A 23002-nucleotide genomic window follows, 5' to 3' on the forward strand; every position below is an offset into this window, starting at 1 on the left:
TCAACAATGTAAGGGATTTTTAATGTCCAAAAATATATTTTAAAGATATAATATCAACCATCTTTGATTTGTAACGAAATTAGTTTAAGATGGATGTCCACAAAATTCATGTTTTTGGAAACTTAAATTCCGGAATATCAACTGAGAATCCTTATTTCAACCTTCTTCTATCCCTGAAACAAAAGTTGTAGCTTTTGCCGATGATGTCGCTATGATTAGAGGAAGAGATGGTTTGCAGTTTGAAGTAACAGCCAATGAAGAACTCTTTAAAACTACAGAATGGATGCCTGGGAATAAAGTTACATTCAACATCACATTTCACGTAAGCAACCAGAATAACCTGTAACGGTCTTCTTTAAATGGCGAAATTCCAGAGGCAGCCAGCGAAATAAAATACCCTGGAGTAATTATTGCTAGCAAATTCAGCTTTAACAAGCACATCTCGTATGTCGCACACAAAGTCTCAAGTTGTATATCTAACGAAACTGGCAAGGATAAAAGTGGGGATTATTAGGCTAACGAGCTTGGAAGACAGATAATATTTATGGGAGCCATTTTGCTGATGATGACTTCAGCTGTACGATTTAGGAAAAGGAACCAAAGTCAATCAATCGATTGAAATTTAACAGAGTTTAGCGCCTCAATACGCATTTAATAGCAATCTGTTTGGAAATACAGGAATTGTATATGAAATACCTTGTGGAAGATATGACGGAACTACTAATATTGATCGAAAACCGCAAAAAGGTTCGCTTCACTACAGTAAGTGGACTCAGCCGGATAACAAAAGATACATTCTAGAAATACTTTAAAGATAAAGATGAACACATCGAGTGATCTTGTGTAGTCTATCGCGGTTAGTCCTGTAGACAAGAACGCTGTTTAAGTTGAATCCCTTCTCCTGAAATAAACAAGCAGAACAGCTTGCCACAGTTTATAATATTGTCACATCCCCTTGAATTAGAAATGAACCACTCTCATCAAAAGAGCGGGGAATTAATAGTCACTATAGATGGCATTAGGAATTTACAGAAGAAGCACGAAATCCAGAAAAGATTGATACTCTACAAGTGCAAAAAATTAAGTTTTTCCGAGAAAAGGTGCGTATTTGAACAGTAGGAGATGAAAGGGCAGAGCAGTTGGCGCAGGAAGTGGCTTTTAGAAACGAGAAGTGATCTCATCTGCTCGCAGCAGGACAGGCGACCACAAACAAAAGCTTTCCGGTCCAATCTGTCTGCAACAAAGTTATTTAAATTTCTGTAAGAGTCCAGTCGATTTACGAGAGTTCTTGATGGATTTTATCAATTTCCTTCAGGGTCTTCCTAAGTTTTTATTTCATCTTTACCTTCTTCTTTCTGAGGTCTATTTTTTCAGAAGTAAGCTCATTACTTTTAGGTCTCTCTCTCTTTTTTTTTGTAATGGTTGTTTTATTTTGCTCCAGTATTGCATTTTTTTCTTTCCCCCAAACCTATTCTGTATTTTAAGGGTAAAGGTTCACATTCCCCATGAATCATATAAAAAATAAAATCATAAATATTAACTGCGTTTATATAAATACATGCGACGTATGCAATGAGGCAAATAAAATTACGTTCTAGTTAAGCCTACTAATGGGGAAAATCCCTTCACTTCACAAGAGGACTTCAAAGGGAGGTGAGTTAGCAAGTCCCATACTGTCTAACCAAGTCTAAGTAACTCAAATCTGATATCCTCTGAAATACAACTCAATTAATAGACACAACAGGCATGCCTTCGTTGCCACGGTAATCATATTTCAGTTCATTCTTTTCGTTTTTCTGTCGGAAACTAATAAGATGTGTCGGCGTAGTGTAAAAGACAGAAAAGATTTAAGGGGGGGGGGGATGCGGTAGCAATAATTATCTGAATGATAAGCTCTGATCTTTGATCCCATAGAGGTAGAAATGTTCCCCCAATGACATTTTAAAAATTCCCCTTTTTCTCTCTTCCCCTTCCGACGTAAACGCGTCGCGAATGCCACCGGAAGGGAAGAGTTCGCAAGCGGCAAACATAAAAAGCAGAAAATCTGCAAATGAATTAAACAGAAAAATGGAAACCAGTTTTTTAATTTATTTCCAGCAGCGGAAAGGATTTCTCGGTTGCATCAAACAGGATTTCCGTGGACTAATTGAAAGATTTAGAGCAGTGGTTCTTAACCTGGGCGGTAGCGTCCCCCTCCCTGGAGGCGGTAAGCTGTTAGGGGTGATGAGGGGTCGGTAAGCGTTATAATAATATTAATATAATAAAAACAAAAAAATTCCGTATTTAATTTAGCATCCTATTTCTGTTGTATGTCTGGCAATACTTTTCAAATTTATTCGCTACTTATTTTTTAGAATTTTTACATTGAAAGTTAAGTAATTGGGATACTATTTGGTCTGAATTTCTTCAAATTCTTCAGAAAACAAAGAATTTGAAACCAAATTAAATGAGGTTAACATCAAATTGCAGGAAGTAACATGAATCGTATTAAATCAAAGGGAATTATAAATGCTTTTATGAGCAAATTAACATTTTACAAGCAGAGTTATTGCAAGACGAGATTTTCTGCAGTTTCCAACAGATGATGATTTAATATTAGATTCAGATTTGGATTGTTATTGTTCCATCAAAAGAAGACTTGATGATCAGATTCAAAGACTTTGATGAGCTTAAAATACCCGATTGTATCATAAATCCATTTCTTTCTGATGACACGTCTGTTCATCCAAAATGATTTTGAGGCTAAAATACAATTTCAGTAGCGTGGGTGTGAGAAAGATTCTGGCCAACCATGCAATGCAAGTATCCTCAGCAGTAATTGCAAGAAAAGCAATTACAGCTCATTGCTTTTCCCTCTTCATTCTTGGTTGAGAAAGGATTCAGCGTCATGTTGCAAAATTAATTTGTATCACAGTCGTTAATTTTTAATTAACTATCAGTTCAAACATGTTGATAGAAAATTAGGTTTGCTTAATAATATATTATAATTATCTTATTGAGTCATTAGCCTCAAATTGAGCAGGGGGCGCCAGGCCATACAAATAGCTGAAAGGGGGAGCCGGGCAAAAAAGGCTAAGAACCACTGGTTTAGAGGATATCAGTAATTGATCCCCCCCACCCATTACTGAGGCTGACATTTACTAATCCCCCCCCCCCTCCACCACTTACGTGATCAAAGAAAGCCAGTATCAAGAGAAGCGACGTGTTTTAGCCAAGTTGATTGTTTCGCTACAACATATAAGGCACGGATTAGAAACGGCATTTCCATGCGAAGAAAGCTGAACCACTTAAGGGATTATTCTCTTAAGACACAGAGAGAAGAGCGAGCAAAAAGTTTTAAAACTTCTCTCATCAAATCCCTCAGACACTCAGCGTCAATGAAAATCCATCGAATAATGGGCACACCGTGTAGCACATAAGATCGCTTGTCAGTGCATTAAGGGGGGGGATAAAGGATAATTGAAGAAACTGAGGGGAAAGAGAGGATCCACGATGATCCGTGCTGGTGACGAGAATATAACTGCAGGCGAAACTGCAGAACGTACGTGTCAGTGGCTGCCTATTGCCCCGATCTACGCCTCCCCAACGTGCCAGATAAATGCACCCTTTGGTGGGTGGAGAATTGCATTGCGGGGATGTTTCCCAAGGTCTAAGCCACCATCAGGATCACTTATCCGTTTGTACGCATTAAACAGAGATGCTGCGAGAGACTAACCTCGATAAAATTTGATTCTGTGGATTTCGTGGGTGAGTGAGCATGCGGGTGGAGGAGGGTGATGATAAAAATAGGCCCATATCCCTTTCGTTTCTGATATTTTGCACATTTATTTCTGTAGGAACAAGTTGGTTGTATGTTTATTTTGTAAAGGGACTTACGCGTAAATTACTTCAATCTAAATTTGGATTTTAGATCCTATTCTTTCTCTCTCTCTCTCTTAAAAAGTTACAAAATGTGAATTCATTAATCAATGGATGAGTCCCACAGAAAAGCGTTCGCAGAAGCTTCAGAGCAACGTCGTTTTCTCAATCCATTCTTCTCGTGCAGAGATTATCACAATAGGGGTCACCATTAAATTCTTGCCTTACTTATTCAAAATGCAGATTGCTTGCTAAACTTTTCCGACAGGCATAATTATCGCTGGTCTCATTGCTGTAGTTGCATCGGAAGTGATTCCAAATAATGAATCCAATCTTGCCCGAGCCACTTTCTCTCTATACATATATGACAAGTGAAACCCTAATGGAATCGTAGCTTTACAACCAGCAGCAAACAGCGACTAAATTCTTAGCCCGGATCGTTGTTCACCACGCCGATGAGTTGATGAGTTATTCGTTCATGCAAGACGCGCTTCGTGCTATTGTTGTCCCCATGGGCACTTGCCATCCATCTTGCAAACCCATCGCGATTCCATTAACCTGACCATTAATGCGATTTATCGACGAGATCGGTTGGAGCACCTCTTCGTCCACATCCCGGTATAAATTCTGATTGATTACTCCTCGGAGAGCTTCGGGAGACGTTGTTGAGTTCAGATTCCGGTGCTGGCGCTTGATCAGATCTCCGAACGACCACAATTCGTCCAATAGGATCACATGACTAAAGCAAAGCCGTCAGAGAGTCTTTCGAGATGATTTGCGAGAATTTCATAAACTGTTTTGCATCGATCTTCCCACAATGCAATATTCGCATTGTGCGAAATTCGAAAAAGAAAAAAAAAAAAAAATCCGTCCCAAGCAACCTGTCGTCTTTCATTTCTGTTTGTGGGCAGATTTAGTTTGGTGCGATGGAAGTGCAGTCAAACAGCACGAAATAGCGGAAACAAATCGTTCTCTGCACACGCATTTGAAAATTCCTTCCGGGTTCTTCAAGCAGAGAGAGAGAGAGAGAGAGAGAGAGAGATCGGGAGGATCCCAAAATTACATTTGAATTTCTAACTCCGTACACCCGAGCTTTTCGTCCCGTTTTTCATCGTAAGCAGCTCGATCGCCAGTATCAAATTCTGGCGGCACTTTTCTGACGCTGTTATGCGTAAAAATATTTCACGACACAGTGAGCAAGAATAAATTCAGACGCCAATTTTTTATTTATTTTTTCCTTTGCTTTTCATGCCCTTCCGCAGTGAACTCCGAGGCAATTGAAATTACTTACTAGAAACGACACTCGCTCAAGGACTAGTGCGAACCAATTAGCCTTCTAATTAGCATTCTAATTTACTTTTCGAAATTAAAACACCAAAAATCAGTTTTTAAATATACGTAAAAATTAAGTTCATTTCAGAATGTTTTGAGATACTTCTAGCGGTAAATAACAGTATATAAAAAAAACTGTTTAAATTATAGTATGCTAATAGACAAACTTCCATAAAGTTCATTTCAGGATGCTTCGAGCCCCCTCTAGCAGCAAATAAGAATATACAAGGAACTGTTAAAATTATCGTCTGCTAGAACACAAACTTCCACAAGAAATCGCTTTGTTAATAACTTGCAAGTACTTCGCTTTATAATACGGTAGTTTGTTTCTGCCACTAGAGAGAGCCTTATTCACCCACATGCTGTAATAACGCAAAATTTATTATTATTATTATTGTGCATCAGAAACTCTCCACATACGTTGAAAAATTTCAAATCATACCCAAAACACAATATGGCTTTCAAAAAAATAAAGGAACGGCAACACTCCTGGAAGATTTCACAAACCTAATAAACGCTGCATTGGATAAAAACAGAATAACATTAGTGGTATTCATTGACCTAACAAAAGCATTTGATACACTAACACATAAAACCTTGTTAACGAAACTAACGCATATCGGAATTGGAGGTCGTCTACTGCAGTGGTTTAAAGCATACATGAAAAACAGAAAGCACATCACACGTATAGGATCAGCATACAGCAAAGAGGTACATATAAACTGTGGAGTACCGCAAGGAGCTGTCCTATCTCCCATTCTATTTAACATATACACACACGACATAAGCCAACTCCCACTAAAAAGTAAAATCTTCCAGTACGCAGACGACACTGCCATAGTATCCATTCACAACAATGCAAATATCGCTTACACAAATATGCAACACGACATCAATCAAATCACTAACTGGTTAACCGAAAACGGCATATATATAAACCCTGGAAAAACAAAGCTAATGATATTCAAAAACCCCCAAACCCTGCCCATAGAAACTAAATATCTCACAATCAAACATTCATCATCCTATACACAAAGCACAGAACCTAAAATCACAACCATCACGCAGGTGAAAACAACACGCTATCTCGGACTTCACTTCGATGCTGATCAAAGTTAGAATAGCCATAAAACTAGCTACATACCAAGCTTAGGATAATAGCAAGCAAACTATACAGATTAAAAGACATTACCCCAACCCACATAAAAATACTAATCTATAAAGCATTATGTGAAAACATTTTAAGATATGCAATCACATCATACGCATTCTGCGCAGACTATAGACTTGACAGGCTACAATGGTTGCAAGATAAAATGATAAAACTGATATTCTGGGAACAACCCACTCTTATGCAGGAAGCACGGACAGAACACAAAATATTAAAGGTGAAACCCTTATGCCACTACACAATCATGTTAAAATATTACTACAGCCCGACCTATAGAGTAACCAGAACAACATATCAAACAACAAGACCACAGTCAACAAACTACATAACATATAAGTACAACAATCACAATGGCAAAGCCACCCGAAACTTCTACGTACCTGACATGATAAACAAACTGCCGTTCGACAACAGAAACCTAGGAACATACAGAGAGCTGGAACAGGCGCTGTATAAATATTACAGCGAGAATGAAAATTAGAGCAATTCCTCTTTCTCTCTCCCCACACACACATGCACACACACACGCACAAACCTATGACAAACCCCCTCTCAAAAATCATCACTACAAGAACACAAAGAAACAAACACACCATGTCTAAATCCAACCCTATTTGCACAAAAAAAGTTAAACTGTAATAGCAGTCGAAGTCTTCCAAGCATGTACCAACAAACAGTAAAATCAACCCCTGGCTTGTGACCAGTATAGGAACATAACCATGAAACCATCAACATCTATAATCTATTATCTTCCTCAGATAAGCTCTGCTAAGCTTCGAGGAAGAAAATTATTTACTTGCAAGTATCTGTTATTCACAATTGTAACATGTTATAAATATTGTATATATATATATATATATATAATTATTACAGCATCTATGTATGCAATTTATCTGAGAGATAAAAAAAAAATAAATAAATAAAATAAATAAATAAATATTATTATTATTATTATGTATATTCTATATTCAAAAATTCTGCATAATCTTCGTTGTTAATATTAGAAGAACATGCGTTGTAAATACATAATACAGAGGCAAAAAGTATTTTTAAAAATTTTAATTGAAATCCAATGAAGAAAATGCAGCACTTAGTGCTGAATTCTGTAAAATTATAAGTTGCAATGTCACTCAAGATGTCTATTGTATGTGTAAATATTTTAGCAGATCAATAAAAATATTATTATATCAAAAAAAAAAAATTATTAGCCCTTCCCATGAATAAGATATTTAAACATGAATTTCGTCTGAGAAAGAGATTTGTGATTGGAACATGGAATGTTATATAAGATTCTGCAACAAGAATTAGCACGCTATGAATAGTCCGTCGTTGGATTATGTGGAGGCAAAGTGGCCAGAACCTAATGAATTAACAACAGAAGAAGGAAATCTCTTTCTTTACTCAGGTATTCCAGAAGGAAAGCAAGAAGGAGTTGCTTTGTTGAAAAAAAAAAAATAAAAATATTAAGCACTACGTCATAAACTTTAAACCTGTGAATGGTGGACTTGCAGCAGTAAGACTAAAGGGCAAACCACTAAATATATCTGTTATACAAGTATATGCACAGTAATCTCATACGATGACCAGGAAGTGGATTACTTTTATGATCCAATCAATAACTTGATCCGTGAAACACCTAAGAAAGACTTTTTGATAGTACAAGAGGATTGAAATGCAAAAGTAGGATTACATATATGAAGGAATTTTCTCCCTTTGCTGCGTCTGTTGGATTAGGGAAAACAAATGCGAGGACTATGAAACCGATAAAATTTGTTTTGTAGGATGATCTCACCATAACTAACACACTTTTCCCGCAATAAAAGATCGCCAGAATGGACTTGAATCTCCCCATATGGAAGAACTCAGAATCTAATTGATTAAATACTTATGAAAAGTAAATATAAAACTTGTATGAGCTCAGCAAGATCTTACCCAGGTGCTGACATTGTAGGTGACGAGCAACATTTATGTTGAAATCTGGATTTAGACCCACGAGAAAATAAGAAGACATAAGTTTTACCTCAAATTCACTAACGAATTATTTAAAACAGATCTTGCTTCTGCTCTCTCTCTCTCTCTCTCTCTCTCTCTGAAATCCCTTCTGACTCTCTTAATCCTGAAACATCTTATCAACAGTTCTGAAGGACAGTTACTGAAGCAGCTGAAAATGCACTAGGAAGAAAGTGCGGTATTAAGAAACCTTGGATTACCAAAGAAATATTACAGCTTTTTGATCAGCGGAGAAGATTACGACCAATTCGGCACACTGGGAACATCAACGCACACTACAATCATCCGAAGAGACAGATTAAAAAGGAGGTAAAGTTTGCAAAAAATAAGTGGTTATCCAAAGAATGCAAAAAATAATTAAGAACCGCTTTTGTTCGTAAGAGATTTGAGGATAAAGATGGATAAAATATTACTGATCATGAAATAATATTGAGAAAATGGTGTGACTATTTACGAGGAAAAGTTAGAGGAAATTGTCTCGACGATAACAGAGAATGGTGATTATCTTATTCTTAGAGAAGTAGAAACAGCCGTCTTAAGATCAAAATGGGGAAAAGCATCAGGAGAACTTATTGTTAGTGTGCAGTCCACAACATTTTCCAGCAAGGGTGGAACACTGAAATCTGCCCAAAGAGTGGTGCACTGCTGTCCTTATTCTCACCCCCCCCCCCAGAAAAAAAGGAAACAGCAAAACGTGCAATAATTTTAGGTCAATTAACCTCATCTGCCATCCAAGCAAAATATTTTTGCACATCTTACTCTCACATGTTGAAGCAAACATTTAATTAATTTTTTTAGACTTCCACTGGATGTAGATGGAGTACAATTCATCACATATTTACGCTCCATATCACCGGAGAAAAATATGAGAACACACTGTCTGACCACAGATTCGAAAAAATCCCCAGTGCCAAGAAGAGTCGATTCATGCTGAAGGGGAGAAAGGAATAAGGCGATGTATGAATTCGTCACCAACATGCGAATCACGTGCTTTTAAGTACAATTTTTCAACTGTTGTACAAGTAAAATAGTTACCACTTTAAAAACTGGAATTTTCATAATAGTAAAGCTAATTTTCCTAATAATAAACACTCATCCCACAAGGATTGATTACCCTATTATCGGAATGGATTCGCCATCTTCTGCCATGCGCAGAAGTGTCGAGAGGTCTCGCATCTGTGGTCGCACAGTGCATGATTTTATTTACCTACAGAAATCCTTTGATTATATTTGGCACGATGCCCTTTGAACAATTCTGCAACATTACTGAACAAACTAATACGACTGATTGAATCCCTGGAATCATCTTCTGAAATGATGTTTGAAATCAAGGGAAATTATGGCACTTCTTTTCCAATGGAGACAGGAGTGCAAATTAACACCAATGCTATTTATTTGTATTGTGAATGAAGCTCCAGAGAACTGTCATATTGCAGTGGCGGTAGGAGGAAGATGAATAACCCATTCAAAAGTTTGCTGGTGACGTTCCTCTTCTAGCGGAAAACAAATCAAATCTTTAGGAAACCACCGCAAAATTAGCTTGTACTCTGAAAAAAAAATGTCTCAAACATAAGTACCCAAAAATCAAAAACAATGACAAATATCTGTGCTTCTGACCAAGAAGGAAGTGCTGTGGCAGAAACCGAAAGAATCCTACTCGATGATACATCCATAGAAGAAGTTGATCAGCTTAAATATTTGGGCAATATCTTTTATAAAGATGAAAAATCAAAAACAGAAGATTCGAACAAAAATTGGAAAATCAACGACTGCACTCCAAACACTGAACCCACTATGGACAAAGAACAGCTCACAATCACAGATTTCTCTTTACTGACACTAGTTAATTCAGTTCTTCTTCTATGCGGAAATGAACCTTGGACCCTCTTAAAATGAGGATGAAAAGATGTTGGCGTTTGAAATGAGGTGCTATAGACCAATCGTAAAGATACCATACACTGATCACATCGCTAATTTTGAAGTCAGACAAAGAATCAATTCTTTCGCCAGTCCATGCGATAACATCATTACTAAGATTCGAAGCAAACAACTTATGTGGCTTGGTGATATCAGCAGATCTAATGGTGTAGCAGTGCAAGTTCTTGAAGGACTTATTCCAGGAACTTGAAAAAGAGGCAGACCTAGAATCAACTGGAAAGACAATATAAAAAAATTGGACCGGTGCTTCATGTACTGAGCTGACAGCAAAGTGTCATTCAAGGCCTGAGGGAAAGATTTCTGTAAATAATATTTCCTAATATTTTCTTTACGGTCCTTTGTGGATTACGGGATGATGATGATGATATCGATAACATTATACGATGCATTCACTTCCAACGGTGGTCGCAATTTTCGCAATATATTGTGCAAGTGATGGCCTCCTAAGTACTTTTCTTTTGGTGACTCGCATGTCATTTACACAATCTGTGTTTATACCGACTTCGATACCACTTTCACATAATGGCATTTGTCGTCGAACATTTATAGCATGCTACAGATTTAACGCGGCTTCTTGTTCTGGTGAATAATGCAAGCACACACACACACGCGAGACGAAACAGTATTTTACTGGCGTTTTAAAAATTGCATTTCAGTTCCATATTCAGCAATTTAAAACCCTAAAACAGAACACATAAAAGTATTAAGTTCGAAACTTTCTTGGCAGACTGAAAATGACTAGCGAGTGCTGTTTGATGGTAACCATGACTACCGAAGCGTTTCAAGCAATGTTTATTTCCGTTTCCATAGCATTCCCTGAAACTCTGAGAGTAATAGAAATGCACTATTTTTGCCAATAACTTTACGTGTTTATTTAGAAATAAAGTGGAAGGAACGAGTTCAGCCAACATGACTTCCGATTTCAATTGCGTTGCTGGTGATGGAAATGTCATCCAGTTTCACCTTTCGCTCCCTTACATTCTCTCTCTCTCTCTCTCTCTCTCTCTCTCTCTCTCTCTCTCTCCTTCCCCATATAACATATAACACTATTACATATAAAACTCTTCGGCTGCAATTGTGTACTTCCTTCGGTTGACTTCCAGACGTTTTCTCAGTAAATTACTGAAGGGGACACAAATGGCTCTTTTCAATTCAAATGAAATTGTGGCCACTCTCCAATCAAGACAGCCATTCAAACATCGCATCACGAAAAGCACAAAGTGAATAATTTATATTTATTTTAGTTTATTTTTTCCTGAATAATTTATTTCGTTCTTCGATGTTTAATACAGTATACGTTCTGTATTCACATACCTTCCGAATTTAAATGTATTTAAATAACCACTGTTCGGTGATTATTATCATTATTTATGCGGCCACCTCCGTGGAGTCAGAAGACTTATCGTGGGAGACTCAAACTATCCAGACAATATCTGTCATACTTTTTGAACTCATTGACGAAGCATTCACAACTTAGTTAGGCAATGCATTCCACTCTCCACTCTTTCACCACTCCACAACCAAAAAATCCAGTCCTCACACCTTTGTTAACCACACTCATACTAACCTATGGGGATGATCATTCGATCTCCCCCACTAGTCACCTGATAAAATATTTCCCCTGCATCAATTTTATAAAATCCTTTTAGTAATTTAAATGTTTCTATCATATCCCCCTCTTCTCCACCTCTCAACTGCAATCCACACTCTCGATCTATCAATGTGGAGAGCATTCCTTACACCACTCACCAACTTGGTCACTCGCCTCTGAATCTTTTCTACCACTTCCTCATCTCCTTCATCCTCTTCAACTACAGTTCCATCAATGGGGTACTCAGCTTGTAATCTTTTAAACCCAAAATGCATAACTTTACACTTTTCCACATTGCATCGATGTCCATTATATTTTGTCCATAGTAGCAGCTTATTTAAATCATCCTGAAAGCTCTCTACATCAGCTTGATTAATTATTGCACTACCCAACTTTGCGTCATCAGCAAACAACTGAATATCTCCCTTCAAGTCATTTATGTACTAATTAATAACGGCCCAAGCACAGAGCCCCGAGGCACACCACTGGTCACCTGCTTCATCCTGGAGTCTGCTCCTCCATACACTATTTTTTGATATCTCTCCATGAGCCATTCTCTAATCCATAACACCAGTTTAATATCTCTCCATTTGTTCTAATTTGTGTAACAGTATTCCATGGGATATCCTGTCAAAAGCCATAGCAAAATCCAGCGATATCACTATGTATCCATTCCCCTTGTATAACCCAGCTGTCACTTTATTATAAAAAGTTAATAAATGACTAAGGCAAGACCGACCTTTAACAAAACCATGTTGTTCCCCCCCATAGAGTATCGTATTCTTATCCACCCATTCATGGATTCTGTCTTTAACCCACTTATTCAATACTTTCACCACCACTCCCGAGATGGCTCTTTGTCCGTAATTTTATACCGCAGTTTCAGAGCCTCCTTTATGCAAAGGAACTATTTTACTCTTCTTTCACTTCCTAGGGACCCTACAAGAATTCAGACTTAGGCTAAGCAAGCAAGTAAGAGGCGTTGACAATTCCTTTGCACATTTGCTTAATACTCGAGCTGATATCCCATCCAAACCATATTTGCATTTAAACTCTGCAATATCCAAAGCGCCTCATATTCATTAACTTTGATTCTCGTATCAATTATTGCTACAGATGACACAGAAATATCCTCACTCCGGTGATAGCTTTTTGAAAAGTGGTCACTCAGTAACTCTACTATTACATTTGATTCATCAACGCTATTTTTGTTTTGCTGTTTCGAATATTGACCTTTATTAGTCGGCTGTTTTCAGCATAACGCAAATTGTTCGTTATACAAATAATTAAAATTTTAATTGAGTAGGAGAGAAATAGTTGGTCTTTTGGTAGCCTGGTTGCATGAAGGACTGGTCGAAACTGATGCAAGCGAATGGTAACAAGCAGTGTACAACAAAATTCTGTTCTACAGCAGTTGATGTTTAATTCAAATAGCAAAGATATACGTCAAAGTTTGATATTGGTATTCAGATTATAAAGTTGAGAGAGTATTGGCAGAGAGCTCTGATGTGATGTTGTTACAAACAAATTTGAATATGTTGGCAATTTGGACACATGAAGGGATGGTAGTTCAATGTTACACGTGTAACCTCTGGCACAGGATGAACAAGATGCAATTTATTATATTAGAAGAGCTTTGTTCCAGGAGGTGGAGGAGGCGAGGATTTTGGGGATGTCATGTTGGAGGGAAAATGAAGTTCACGGGACACATTGCAAAAATTGTAAAGGATATCCGAACAAACAGAGATAAGGCGATTATAGTTGTACTGGATGAGACAATAATTAGTTGTCATAAAGTGTCCATAGATTTGGTCATCTGGACGACAAGAAAATATTAGAGAGATTGCAGAGGCCAATGACTATAGGAAAATAAGAAGAAATTAAGTGAAAAGAGGAAAATTAGGTGATATGACTGAGACACAAGTTGGCGAGAGGAGGCCATGAGCCAATGGCGTCAGATAAAAAGTGGTGGAGAACCAAATGTCATTCTTGGAAAATGTGCAAAGGTGGTCAGGAGAGTAAGAATGTGGAGTCAGCGGTGCAGGAGTTAAGTGGGTTGATAGAGCAGGTGGTGTGTATTCGAAATAACGAGCGATGAGCATTGTGTTGTTTAGAAAGTTTGGCTTCAAGCGATGAGTTCATGAAAGCCTAAAAAGAAGAAATTTTAACTATTCTGTCTACTTAGTCGATCCCGAGAGCTGCTGGGTTCTTAGTATAGTTCACAGTAGCACTTTCTGACTAGAACTACCTCAACTTTGCATACTGTCAGCAGTGGAATCCTACCCACGGTGAGATTGCAATCCGCAACTTCTTGGTTGAAGAACGCATACGCTATCCGCTCCGCTAGTCAAACTGCGCGTGCTGCTGCATATTAGACTAGTTAACTAATCTTCATTGAAAAAGCATTTTTAAACTTAAGAGGAAGTAAAACGATGTTGAAATACGACTGTGTGGGATATCGGACATGGACTCTTAAAATATTGCATTTGAAAAAAAAAGGAGAATTTGTTTCCGTGTCAAACATCAGACAGCATCCTTAGGTAATGGAATAGAAAAGACAAGAAGGATCGAGCTTTAGAGACATACAAATGGCTACAATCCCAAGATGAAAGCGCAGTGAATGATGTGTGATGCTTGCTGGCACTTATGCCAGCAAGCATCACTTAATACAGACGAGATCTCATCCACAGCATAAATGAATGAAGGACTTCCAAATGTCATGCAAAACGGGGCCTCAGTTTCAATTAGAATACCGTGCGAGTGGACTCTTGGAAAAGACTGGAAAGGAGGTTGTCATCGAGATAAGGATCAAAGCCGACGGCCAATCCGTGCCATGCTGTTTCATGAGAATATGAGAGGCGAGACCTGATTTATCTTAGCGACTGTGTGCATTGTCGCTGAGAGGTTGGCCACCCTTCTGGATTTCATATTTCTCCCAGTCTGGCCGATGTAATGAGCCTTGACCTACTGTAGGGAGAAGACATTTTTGGAAAGTGAGGTGTTAAGACATTTCAGATCCCAAAGATATTGTTCCTTTCGTAGTAACTGAAGAAAAGATGCTCTTACAATATCCCAGAGTGTCACTGGAAGACACGACCATTTTCTATTGAAAATAATAGAATGATTGACAGAAGTGCCAAAATTGCAGAGTCACGTGATTGCGGCTGTAAGCGGCGTAGCCCTAATGATAAAAGTACTTGCCTCGCTGGTTGTGTACGTATGCAAATGATTTATTTTGATGGCCGCAGTTTCATTTTCGTGATCTGCAGTTAAAGTTTTGCAAATAAACCAAACTCGACCCGCTCTATTTGGACGTTTGCGAGTTCCTTCAGGAATTTCCAGTCGAAAAAAGGCCTCGCGGGAGTTGAGCAACCCTCACGTCAAGTCCCGTTTTACACGCCGGAATTACACGCCGTTGTTAGTTTTCGCTGGCGAGAAGAATAATAACACAAAAAAGAACAACTCGAGTGTGTCGTCGTCGGTTTCACCGCATTATTTCTTATAAAGCAAGCGGAGTTCGGATAACCACTTCTGCAACGGAGAATGCTTCTTTAAGTATCCACAAAGTATTTCTTTACGTTGTCACCATGGTAACTACATTATCAGAGACGAACCTAATAAGTCCCTCCCCCCAGAGAAGGTCTTGTCAGGTTTTAAGAGCGCCCCGCTGACAACTTCTCTAAATTCGGTTGCCACGGAGATGTTTGTGCGTGAAAGATCAAGGATTAGCATCTGCTCGCGGGATTCGGATAACGCAGAATGCATTCCGATACTCGGAGGGTCTTATCGAGTGAAATCCCATTAGACGCCACGAAAACGGCGGCGTTTTCATCGTCGCAACTTGTATTGCTTCCCTTAAGCCCTCGTGCGTGTCGAAGGGCTCTCGCGATGCCTCCAAATTCCCATGCGATGTTTGGAAATTTAATGCGTCCGCACCAGGACGGATCTCGCGACAAATCTGACCGAGTGAACGGTATGGCTTTAATAAACGAGTGGGAGTGGCTCACCGGGCCCGTCTCTAAACCCCTGGTGGAAATTTTCCGCAAGGAATTAGTTGGTCTTAAGCTTCTTTAAACATCCTCCAGGATCGCGAAGAGGCCCCACGAGGATATTCTGCGAACAACGTTCCAGTTTTGATGTCGCTTGAGTGCACTCCGTCTCGTAGCGAAAGGGGGATAATAAGGGACCGACACCGAAAATCTTCCTTTCAAAGAAACTTCTCATTTTACAAAATCGGCTCTACACGATAGCTCGGATAGTGCAAAGTTGAAGATTCTCTCTCTTGTCTTCCCTCACTCCCCTCTGGTCTTTATGACACGATCGTTTTCGCTGTGGTGTTACAAAGACTGGGGATCAGCCACAAAATTTACGAAATCGCCATAAGGTACATGGAAACAGGGTGCCTACACAACAATTTCGGAAAGGTTTAAACGTGAGGCTTTAAATACAATACTAAGAAAGGATGTCAATGCACACGTGGAAACAGACCACCGTGACGAAAATTGGGAAGTTGGTACGCACGCACAAACGCACGGGAACTCTCATTACTGCCGATGCGCGTGTAACGACAACGGTAACCAAGAACTGAAACGTGTCTCGATGGTCTTGTCAAATTGTAGCAGCTGTCAGAAACAAGGGGGGGGGGGCACTCCTAGTTAGGTGTACACATATCATAAGCAAGGGATATTATTTCCATCTTCTCTTGTTGGGTTTCTTCCTAATTTCGTGCATCCGGAAGAGCCACCGATTTCAGCTGTTTCCAATCTGCTTTAAGCGCGTGAAGTCGGTCTCCGCTTAATTTTCAGCGCACACAACGGAGATGTGGACTTGCTTCAAACAAGAATGCATCGCGAAAGTTTCTGGTCGGACACAATTCCCGGAGGGAGGAACCTTCTCGTCAGGTTGAGAAGGTTAATTGACGGCGTTGCCATTAAATTAACCAGATAATTAAACTCGCGTGCATAGCAAGAGATATTTATTCCGGGGATAGCGAAGATCGCTTCAGATAGCTCTCTTAAAGTGTGCTCTGAGTGGAACAGCCGCATCTTTCTTTAGAGAGACTGAAGAAGCAGAAATAGTCAGTTGATTGCAGCTCCTGTAAGTGAATTCTGCTTTTGAAGCCTCACAAACACAAAGAATTCGGAGGTTTAAGAGGGTGGAAATATCTTATGAGCGCCCAGAGTGGACCTACAACTTGAAGAATCCTGGTGACATTAATTCTATTTATTCTTTAATTCTATTATCATTATTATTAGTAATCCGAGACTGCTCCACCTAGTCTCGAGGAGGACATACACTACATCGCAATCTGCTTGGCCTCATCCCAGTCTTAATTTTTTTAAATATTTTTGAGGAAAAAAACGTAATTTTCCTAAAGAGGGGGAAACTTCCTCAATGTAGCTTACTTTCAAACGATGAATCTTTTAATGATTCCAATCACCAAATTAAGGAAGAGAAATGAATCCAAATCCTTTCTAACCCACGGATATATATAAGAAAGTGAGTAGTGTTCTTAATTTAAACATTCCATCTGTAAGCCGATGTGCCTTCCCATTTATTCAATATCACACATCGGAAAGCCTTACGAAAAACCCTTAAAAACAGAGGAGATCGATTAGCAACTCTGGTGACAGACCGCTGTAAGGATCGAGTTCTCTTTCTCTCTTTCCCTGTTCGACCAAATGAAAAGTTTATGGAGGAGGCCTGCGTAGCTCAGTGGAAGTGGCGCTTCCATCCTCTGCGCTTGGTCGCTTGAAGTCAGACTTAAGTTCAAGTCTAGTCGCCGACGGGAGGAACTTTTTCTAAGCCTATTTTCGACCGGTTCCCGAGTTAGTCGATCTCTGGCACGGGCAAGCTGGTTTTTCGTCCCGTAAACTGAAGAAAATCGACCGTTGCACCCACATTATTTCAGACAGTGACATATCTTGTTAGGGTTAGGTACCAAGAGATGGCAGCACTGGTTTGTCAGCCTCTTCATCAGTGGCTGCTATAATTAGTGACAGACATGGGCCAGCTATCACTGATTGGCTACCCGTGGAGATTGAACTGCCCACTCAGTCTCCAAAAAACTAGATAGGGTTTAAAGGCCTCGCCTACTCCCTTACAGGAATAAAAAGGCGTTAGCTTATTTATTTTTATTTTATTTAAATGTATTCGTCAGGTACCAGAATGCTCTCATTTTCGGAATTCACGTATTCTTGGTATTTCTTTGTGTTTTAGTGAGTGAATCTCTTCCATATTGAATGGACTGAACCCCCTCTCACAAAACTTGATTCACACGACGTTGTCCTCCTGGTGAGAATCCTTCTTTTAGCTATTTTTCCCAACCCCTTACAGTAGAAATTTTATTGTCTTTCGACGAGCTTTGATGAATCAGACTGAGAAAAGCACTTGATCACGTGCTCTGTAAAAAGCAAGCGCAAAAGAGGGAGGCCTCCTTTGAATGCTTCGTCGCGTGCTGTCAAAGCAGCGAATCCTCACACGACAGAACTTGCCCAAGGCTTTCCTCACTTTCTTTGCTCGCCAAATGAATAAACCTTTTACTTACTTGTCTCCGTAAGATTTTGTTTTATTATTTATTTATTTCTGTTGTGTTTTGATACTCACCGAGTGCGGAAACCTGACGAACACCTGCTTCCAGTAAAGGTAGAGTTGCTAGAATGTAATTTGGCTTTGATATGGAGAAACTCTCTCTCTCTCTCTCTCTCTCTCTCTCTCTCTCTCTCTCTCTCTCTTTCTCTTTCCTCCCCTCTTTGGATTTATGCGTAGTTATTATGAGGAAAGAACTATCATCAAAAACCAAGGAAGTAACCGAAGAGAACTCACAAACTGGTTGCAGGCCTTGCATAACACTGTTCATGACGTGAGGCTGATTACTGAAGGCTTAAAGTCGCTTGAAATCAGGGGCGAATGCTGGTCTTGAAATTCCCGCTTGCTCTTGTTACCATTCAGGGAGTGTGATTGAAGTCTGATTAGCGGAATAATGAATTACTGACCATTTAAAACTACATATTTAGAAATTTATGTACATTTAATCATACAAATACAACATTTATTTTACAAATGATATTCCATCTTTTTCAGTTTAGCTACTTGAATACAAATTCTGCCCTTCGGTTCTTCTTTATGAACTGGTCAATAACATCGTCATAAAAAGTTGGTTGTAACTTAGTTTTCCCAAGCAACACGCACACTTGTAAAGGCTGGCTGAAGCTCACTGGCTAGAGCTACGTTGACTGCGAGTGGCCTGTGTTTAAGCAACAGAGTGAGACGACGTGAAATGGCTATGCGTGGGCATGGAATCACAGTGCCGCAGCGAGGACCTGGAAGCTCCTACAACTGAGCAAGCCAAGGCAGCTTTGCCTAGACAAGCAAGCATCGGCCTTCGATATACAACGCAAAGCTCAATTATTGCCGCGCAAGCTTAAGACGTCTTCTGTCTACAAAATAAAAGCCTAAATGGAATGCTTATAAATGCATGCATTTATTAACAAATAAATATTACTTCTTTCTCAAGTAATGAGCTTGCGCAGCAAGCATGGAGAATTCGCCCCTGCTTGAAACAAGCTCCATGTTACGCGTATAGAGTAGAGAAACTAGATTATCTCACTCTTAGCTCCGAAGGTACTCAATTACTATCGATTTATAGTCTTTCGTGGGTGAAATTAACATTAAAACATTTTTTTAACATTACAGTCGCAGGCTACATTATTTACGAATCGACTTTGCCTTTCTTGTCTTCCTCTAAGTGGCGTGTTGCATGATGGGAATAAAATGATCTCTTTTCAAATGTTATTTTTTATTTAACATTTATTTTTCTTTCATTGCGTCGATCGTAATGAAATCGTAGCGTAGCACGGAAGTCTCCACAGGATACGTTCTTCCATATTTAGCCCAAAACGGATTACGTAAGGCCATTTGAAGTGAAAGTTGCTTCCTTCTAGAAGGACAAGGAAATGCCTTAAATCGGCCACACGAGAGCCACTCGTGCGCTACAGTATTACGTCAGCGCTGCAGCTTGTAACGAGCGTTTGCATCCAATCGTAAGTTTTTTTTTTTATTATTTTTGTTTTTACTTCAACGCGTTCAATTATCGCACGGAATTGTTTTCGTTTAGCCCGGGGTTAAGTAAGGTTAAAACTGCCGTCAGAAGCATCGCCTCTTTCTGGACTGTTAAGTGACCTGATTTTCGGAGAAAGCTTTCTTCCGCCGAGATTTGGATTGAAGCCAAGCGCCGCCGCGACCTCTCTGAGAAAGCCACGGAAACAAGTCGACAGCGGAATTCGATTTAGAAAAAATGTTTCGCGACACCGCAAAGTACGGAGTTGCAGTCTTGGATTTCTTTGAAGAAGATCTGGGGGATGAACGCGATAACAGGGGTGTTTTACAAAAGGATTCTTCTCCTTCCCACTGCCCCCCCCCCTCCAACATAAAAGGAAACAAAATGCCGCGAGAAATATTCACCGCGCGTGCTGGGATTGTTCCAGCAAACATTCTTTTTGCATTAGAAATCACGTCCTGGAGTCGCAACGTCTTGAAATGCGACATCCAGCGGCTTACGGGGCCTGTTCGGCAACGCATCCACGCAGTGCTACGATGTTTCGCGTAAGAAATCCCTTACATCCAAAGAACACATTTTTGCACTTAGTAACATACCTGAGTTGAAGAAAAGAAAAGGAAATATTCTGTTCTTTACACCCCTAAATAAGAGAATTGAACAGTTTTGCTGCTCAACAGAAAAACCCTACCACAAATAAAGTCAACAGCAGAGGAATGACTTCCCGCCATCTGCTGGCAGAATCGCATAACACGAAATATTCACTTGCGTTTCTGTTAATGATGGTAACGGGAATGAAATAAATACGCAATTGAAATAAAAACGAAACAAATAAATAATCTTCGCCAATATTTAAAAAAAAAAAAGATAGAAAGAAAGATGGTACCATGCCACAGCTGATGACTGCCTTTTCTTTCGTAATCCTAATTTCATAACAACTAATCCACTTCACGAGAATTAAACATTTCCTTATTAGTCGAGAAAATAACCTTGACGTTAACAAACCGCAATTGAACGTTAATTATTGAACGAGTTGCCTCGATATTGGCGGAGTCTCAGAGAAATTGAGTTTGTTTGCATTTTAATATACAAACATCAGCTTTTTGATAAAATATTAACTTTTTGTTAATCTTAACAAAATTCAGTTCAAAACGTTTGTAAAAGTATTTCTGAAATTTGAAACTTTTATTTTAGAAACATTAGCTGGTGGGTTGCCGTATTAATAGATCTAAAGGGGAAAGAACGTCAACTACATCTGACACCTGACCTTTCGGTTAACATCCTTTACAAAAAGGTTTCCTGGAAGGAATTCCATCCGAGGAGCATCGGGACTTCCAACTGCACCATCGAAACTTCGTACACACGGGAACTGCTCCGTTCACCGCAATTAAAGTAATTTTTAATTCAACGACATTCACCAACAGAAGTCGGGGACTTCGTTATTGGACGTCGAATGTGGAGAACAAGATGTCGTCGGTGGGTGCATCAAGTTAGCTGATCATCGGAATTGCAAATCGGGCACCAAGTAACAATAAAAGGCAGAAGTTGTTTGGACGATTTCAGAAACCTCATAAACCACCTTCTGAGGTGGCCATTCGTTCCTAGAGGGCGCTACACACGCTTCATCCCTAGATCTCGTCAAGAAAAAAAGAAAAAAAAAAAAGTAACATCACTACGTAATGTAGACTTACCGTAACTTCTGTTTGCGAGACCCACAGAGGGATTTCCACGATCGCGACGAACTCGGCGTAAATCCCTTGACGAGAACGTCTGTTTCCCTCTTGGCGAGCCCTTCGAAGCGACGTCTCACTTTCGTTATCGTCTTGCTCGGAAGAAGAAGCAAATGCACGTGCTGGGTAGCCACACCAACTCGATAACCCAATCGCACAGCCGTTCGCTACCAGTACGCAACCCTGGTCGTCGCTACGCATTTGTGCGAGGCGCAATTCGGCCTGTCAGTCGGCGAAAGACGCTGCATGTTACGTCCATCGACCACATCCGACGCATCGGGATGAAGTGCAGGAGCCATCAGAAGAAGGAGAATTAATGCGCCGGCGATTTCACTTCGCCGAGGAAGGGAAGTCAGGGAGGAGGATTTGGAGATCGCTTTGCGATTGCGACGAAGTCAACGATGTTTAATCAGGTAGAAGAAAGACTGCGGCGAATATAAACTTCGTATTTCCCAACCTCCCCAATAAAGATCTAATCGCAACACCTCTTGCACAACGGGCATATGGCAGAAGCGAAACGCAGGTTGGCCGGGCAGCTGCTTATTTTGCAATTAATACTTACGACATATTCGAAAAGACAGAATTACGTAAATTGCAAATTTATTTACGTTTATTTTGGTCGACGAATCAAAAAATAAATTTTCTGAATATTTCTAAAAATCATCTGTGCAAGGACACCTGTGTTTAGATTAGGAACTAATTTGTTCATTTCAATTCAGTAAATCCAAACGATTACCACAAAGTTGCGATTGGATGATTGCGTGGGCGCGAGCTGACGTGTTCATTGCACTTTTTTTTGGCTCGATTTAAACAGTCGTTTTCGTTTCGCCAATTGCACTCAAGTAAAACACGAAGTAGCAAAAAGAGCAATAAAAAATTTACATTTCGAAATGAATGTGAATATTAAAATATAGAACAAAATTATTAACTAAAAAACCAGTAATATATATTGCGAGACAGCAGTATTAATTAGGATTTCTTAATTCATTAAAAATAATTAACGAGAAGTTTTATCTGATATATAAGCGGTAAATTACACATATTTTCGACCCCATTATAAGTTCACCACTAGTTCGAGTGTATATACATAATTTTATTATATATATATATATTTTTTTTTAAAATCAGTAATTTTTCTTTAACCAGTAATTTTAACTTGTCTTGTTGATCAGTTACATGTGGACAACTCAATTTCCACTGAGCTCAAATATTATTACAAATATTTGCTGATATCACGAGGTTGGCAGCTACATGAAGCTTAGTAAGCATTCAAATTGTTTCTTTTTCATCAAAGAAAGACCACGAGGCTTCGTTTC

General features: G+C 39.3%; 1 protein-coding gene across 1 annotated transcript in view; it reads right to left on the reverse strand.

Moving 5' to 3' along the window:
- The window catches only part of LOC150106997 (adenylate cyclase type 3-like), a 398311-nt gene extending 376305 nt beyond the window's left edge, over positions 1 to 22006 (reverse strand). The window contains exon 1 of the mRNA XM_090392870.1: positions 21648 to 22006. The gene's annotated coding sequence lies outside the window, so the exon portion shown is untranslated. The remainder of the gene's footprint in view (positions 1 to 21647) is intronic.
- Between the last annotated feature and the right edge of the window lie 996 nt (positions 22007 to 23002).

The sequence above is a fragment of the Typopeltis vanoorti genome, chromosome 5, assembly GCF_054136105.1.
Source record: "Typopeltis vanoorti isolate ZY-2024b chromosome 5, IOZ_Tvanoo_1.0, whole genome shotgun sequence".
Classification (NCBI taxonomy): Eukaryota; Metazoa; Arthropoda; class Arachnida; order Uropygi; family Thelyphonidae; genus Typopeltis; species Typopeltis vanoorti.